The sequence below is a fragment of the Pteropus vampyrus genome, unplaced genomic scaffold, assembly GCF_000151845.1.
Source record: "Pteropus vampyrus isolate Shadow unplaced genomic scaffold, Pvam_2.0 Scaffold602, whole genome shotgun sequence".
Classification (NCBI taxonomy): Eukaryota; Metazoa; Chordata; class Mammalia; order Chiroptera; family Pteropodidae; genus Pteropus; species Pteropus vampyrus.
The window spans coordinates 19,165-25,403 of NW_011889383.1; positions in this window are offsets into that span (position 1 = coordinate 19,165).

The following is a 6,239-nucleotide window of genomic DNA, read 5'->3' on the forward strand; positions in this document are numbered from 1 at the left end:
TCACTCTATATTACAGAACCGAAAACGGAAGCAGGAAAACGAGTGCATTTGGACTTAGTTTCTGTCCAAGGATCCACCAGATTCCCAAACAGGTTTCAAAGTAGAAAGAATCACAAAAAATGCCTTTCATTTATACAAACCAAGTGCCATCCCAATTTATCATAATTGCTCATTACACTTTTGGGAACATGTGGGGATTATGAAGTTATAGATTGGCACTTGATATGTCTTAGAAAAAATATGGCAGTGTTCCAGACATGAGAGTGGCATCTGTATGGAATCACTATGTGTACTCAAATGTCTCATTAGAAAGTTTTCTTATATGTGTGTAAATCGTTGAAGGTACATGGCAACCAGTCTCACAATCTGAATCCCATGTGATAAAATATCATTGTAGTATGAACAAATTTTAACTTGGTTATCTGCATTATCTTGTAGTAATTTAATCCTTATATGCCATGGATTTGAAAGGATTTGTATTGGAAGACTGGACATGTAAGCACCATCTCATGAGCTTCCATGTTGGAACCTTACATTTTGGAACATTTATTCCTTGAGAAATGTAAAACTTAATCCTCTCTTCAACCATTTTTCATTTATTCATCTTGGTGTTAAGCATTTATTTTTACATAATTTAACCCGAAGGTTTCTAGTTAGGAATCCAGTAAGAGCAGTCTCCCTGGCATCCAGAATCCTAAAATGGTGACTCGCCACCCTTGACTACTGCCACACAGTAACAGTAACTCATATGCTCTGGGAAAGGACGTTTTTTCATACAAATACAGTTGGGTCACTCTTGCCTCATAATCCTCCGGTGGTTCCTACCACCCTTCAGGACCTACAGTATGAAAGTCCTGCTCACAATGTGCCGCCCTTCTCAGGGCCTAGAGAACGGACTTTCTGATTCCTTCAGGGACCACTCCTGCCACTTGCCAGCTGGTTCGTGCGCATATATCTTCCCATCTCTGACCCATGTACCTTTCCTCGGGAAACCCTTCCCAGAGACTTTGCAGTATACACGGCCAGCATTAAATTTCCGCTTCCTGGTTTCAAGGCTAGCACTCTCGGAAGACTGAACATAGGGGGCAGTCTCTCGGACCCCCTGTGGGATTGGGGCCCTTCCTTTACAACCTCATTTAACCTTACTTACTGCTATAAAGGTCCTTTCTCCACATACAGTCCCACTGGAAGTTAGGGCTTCAATCTATGGATTTTTGGGCGGGGGACCCAACACAGTCTATAACTGAGGCTATTTGAGCATTTCTTCCCATGCAACTCTACTCCCGTCTAGCCAGGTTTCCATGTGTGATTTCCCTTTCCCTGTCCCTGTGAACTCCATCCGTTCTGTCAGCGCACCTGGGTCTCCTTGCCCTCCAGATTTTACACCTCTTGTGTCCTGGCCCAGCATCCCATGGTCTGTACGCTTTCCAGCCCTCCCAACTCATCTGGGCCACCTCGTTCTTCCCAGTTGCTGTATTTCTCTCAATGGTCTATGTCCCTGTCCTTTGGATGGGAGTTGAGACCCTCGGCACAGACCCCCTGACACTAAAGCCTGTGCCTGCCCAGCTTCCCTGAGACTTTCAAGTGTGAACGTCTGGCTATATTTTTGTTTTATGTCCCACTAACCATCCGTGTGAGTTTTACAATGTCTTAGGCTGGGTGATAGTCAAGGAAACAACAAACAAATTCTGAAATCTTTTGAGTATGCTTTGTAGTGGTTTGAGAAAAAGCGATTTCGAAAATAGAGGTATTTTAGGATTTAATGAATATGATTTTGGGGTTTCTAGGGTTTTCAATATTGAAATATTGACAAAAATATGGAGTGTAAACTAATTGTATGTACCGGTGCACACACATACCTTTTTCTGCATATGTATGTGTTTGTATATGTGCCTATATACCCTATCTCAGCTGAAGGAACCCTAGTAGCATGCATACACCTGGCACTCAGATTTGACCCCCAGTACTACCCCCAGACCCGTTCTCTGGGACTGGAGTAATGGCTGATTTCAGGGTTGACAAGAGTAGAAACAAAATGAACTTCGAACATCCTATACTAGAAAGGAAGAGCGAGTATGAGAGAGTGCAGATATTATTACTTTTCTTTTTATACCTCAACGCTTCTCACTATTTGTGATAAGCACTATAATTTGTGTGATCTCTGAAAAGAAACTTAATTAAAATAATACTTGTCACGTTCACCAGAGTCACCTAAAGGGAGAAGTCGAAATTATAGTTCAGACCTCCACTACCTGGCCTTTCTCTGGCTCCCATGATTCCTGCACAGCATCTACCCCCTGCTCTGTCCCAATCACAGACCCTGGTCCACCACATCTGCCCAAGAGCTGGCTGGCCACTCATGGGTCTCAGGAGGTTCCTGGGTCTCACTGGGTTCCAGGTCTTCGCTGGCCCTTGCCAGCCTACTTGAAAATGGCAGACAGTGAAAGCTCAGCATTCTCCCCATACACCCCTTTGCTCAAAGCTATGATATTCCCACAAGAGGACTTGACAGTGTCCCTGTACATCCCGAGTGGAGAGTGAACCCAAAAGCTGAGACTCATACTAGCGATCACACAGTAAACCTAGAGGGTACAGGCACGGACCCAGGCTTCTGATCCTGAGCCCAAGTCTCCAGGGCCTCATCACCACCAGTCCCACAGGCCTAACCCTGACCTCAAGTGCAATGGAGACTGCCCACCCAGCCCAAGCGCTCAACTTATGCCAACACTGAGGGCTCAGAAATGTGCCCATAACTTTTACTCAGTTTTTAAGGGGCTAGTTCCTCCCACTTTCTTACATCTGGAAGGCAGATGTGAGGGCAGGAGCCCAAGCAGCCTTTCTACCTCATGAGGCAACCCTGAAGATGATACTACTGGGCAGGGTGGGCGCTGGATCCCTGCTGACTGAGGAGCTTCCCACAGCTCAGGAATGCTACCTCTGTGCCTCTTATACGTAGGGAATTAACTCTTTTAGGTAAGCCACTGGCTGGGCTCTGAGCTCTATGCCGTCTCTTTCACTCTGTCCAAGGCTGGTCCCCTCCCCGTTTCCTCTAAGGCATGCTCTCCTCACCTGGCTCTTCCAGGGCCTTAGAGAGGTCCTGCCCTAGGGAGGCCACCTTGTTGTAGCTCTCGGGACAGTGCACCAGCATCCAGGGATGGACACTGCTGGGCAGGACGTTCAGGAACAGCTCTGGCACATGCTCCTTGGAATATGCCTTAGGTTGCAGCCACTGGCAGCACAGCTCGTGGAGCTGGGCCAAGGCCTGGTGGATGAAGTTCCAGAAATGCAGGCAGGAGCACTCGAACTCAGCAGGGGTCCTCCTGCTGGTCCACAGCTGCCAATCTTGGTGTGAGCAGTTCTGAGGGAGATGGAGAGCTCCTAGGGGTGACAGATGCCTACTTCAAAGGCAGCATCTTTCCAAATCTACACTGGGAAATGTGACTGTGCCCAGTCAGGGATAGGGTGCCATCATGGAGGGCGGATCAACATAATTGCAGCTTCAAGGAAGAAACACCAGGGGCGACAGGATGCTGTGAGCTCTTGGCCAGATTCCAGACCTGTAGAGGACAGAGACATGTCCTCACAGTGAGAGGCAGGCCATGGGACACCCACACTGAAAAACAAGCAGGGGCCTCTGAGCTCATCAGCCTGTACCCACCACGCCCAGAGGGCAAACAAAATTAACTCCAAGTAATCTTCTTGTTAGATATCATTAGAGTTTTGTACTTGTGTAGACAAATATTACCATAAAAAGTGGGAGGTGGCAACTCATTTTGTAAGACTGGTATTACCAGGACTTCTTTAAAAATCAAGTCATCAGGGGAGGGGAAAAAATGGCAGATATGACAGAGGCTTTGTTCATTCCTCTTGCGACCAAATCAGAGTTGTGACAGAAACACAGAGCAGACGGTAAGCAAAGTCACCTGGGATCTAGGTGAACAGAAGTACTACAACTAGGGAGAGAAATAAGAAATCACCCTGCAACGGTAGAAGGTGGGAGGGGGCGAAGACACAAGACTGCCCGGTCCCTAGCCGCTGACTGGGACAGAGACTGCGACAACTGCAGATGCCTCTTAAAGGGGCCGTGTCCGTGACTGGACTTTCATGGTGACAGATCTGCTCGCTCTGAGCACCAGCGCTGGGTCAGCTGCTCAGTGGGGCAGCAGGGACTTACAGGGGGTCACTGAGTTGTCGGAGCAAGGGCTGGAGGTGAGGCTCTCTCCCGGGAAGAGGTGCTGGCAGTATCCTTTGTTCCTCTGTTGAGTCCTCCCTCCTCCCAGATTCAGTGCCACCGTAGCTGAGATGTCATCAAACTGGATAACAAAAGACGCTCCATCCAGAGGATTCCCTGAAACTCTGCCTTCCCCAACTTGCAGCCCTACCCAAGCCACATCCAGTTGTGTCCTCGTGCTCCTTGCTGACCAAACTCCAAGACTCACGCTGGTGGCAGCTGACCATGGTTTCTGGTGTAGCCTCTTGAGGCAACTATAAGCACAGCATCTGTGGATTGCTTGCTGAATCTTAACAGGTGGCCCCGGAGGGGCACAGGCTGGGGCTAAACTTGGCCTGCAGCTGAACCCCTCTCAGGACTCTGCCACTGGACACCTAGTACACAAAGCCATGCTAATAAGACCGGGAGACTTAGGAGCTTTGCTTATTACATAGAAAGACACAGAAAGGCAGCCAAAATGGGAAGACAAAGAAGCAGAAACCATATGAGAGAACAGAACAGAGATCCAGCAATAATGAAGTCAAGCAATCTATCAGATGCAGAGTTCAAAACACTGGTTATAAAGATGCTCAATGGACTTAGGGGAAAAGTAGATGAACTCAGTGAGAACTTAACAAAGATAAAAAATATAAAAATGGAAATGGAAATTATAAAAGAGAACCAGTCAAAAATGAAGATTACATTATCTTTGATGAAGAGTATGTTAGAGGGAATCAACAGTGGATAATGAAGAGGACTGAATTACTGAAAGAGAGGATGGGGAAGCCAAGGACGCTCAATTAGAATGGCAAGAAAAAAGTAGCTGAGACTATAATAATAATTTAAGGAGCCTGTGGGACACTATTAAATGTAAAAATATCCGTGTCATAGGGGTACCTGAAGGAAAACAAAAAGTTGAAGAACCATTTGAAAAAATTGTGATGGAAAACTTCCCTCACCTGGTGAAGGAAATAGACATCAACCCCAGGAAGCTCACAGAGTCCCAAGAAAGAGGAACCCAAAGAGGTTATAATTAAAATGCCTAAGGTTAAATACAAAGAGAGAATCTTAAAAGCAGCAAGAGAAAAGCAGTTAGTTACCTACAAGGGAGCATCCAAAAGACTGGCAGCTGGTTTCTCAAAAGAAACCATGCAGGACAGAAGAGCTTGGCACAAAATATTGAACATGATGAAACCCCAGGATCTACAACCAAGAATACTTTATCCAGCAAAGCTATCATTTAGAGTCGAAGGATAAAGAGCTTCCCAGATGAAAATAAGCTGAAGGAATTTATCAACACCAAGCCAGTATTACAGGAAATGTTGGAGGGACTTTTTTAAGAAGAAAACACATGTATCAAAAACAGGAATAAAGAATGGGAATAACTACATTCCTATCAGCAAGTACCTCAAATGGAAAAGAATTAAATGTTCTAACCAAAAGTTAGAGTGGCTGAATGGATAAGAAAACAAGACTCCTACATATGCTGCCTACAAGAGACTCTCTTCAGATTAAGACACAGACTAAAAAGAAGGGGATGGAAAAATATATTGTCTTGATGGACTTAGAGGGTATTGCACTGAATGGAAGTAAGTCAGATAGAGAAAGACAAATATCGCGCAATTTCACGTACATGTGGAATCTAAAGAACAAAATAAACAACAACAACAAAAATGGAAATGAACTCATAGATACAGAGAATATTTTGAGGGCTACTAGATGGGAGGAAGGTTGGGGGGACGACAAAAAAGGGCAAAGGGATTAAGTACAAATGGATAGATACAAAATAATCATGGAGATATAAAGTGTAGCATAAGGAGGCTAGTCAACAATGTTGTAAAAACTAAGTAAGGGGGAAGAAGGGTACTAGATTTAATGGGGTGATCACTTTGTGAGTTATATAGATCTCTAATCACTATGCTGTACAACTAAAACTAATATTTTATTCTATGCCAATTATAATTGAAGAAAACTCATTGAATTATACAATGTAAATCCGAGCAACTAATTGTCTATTATATTTCAATAA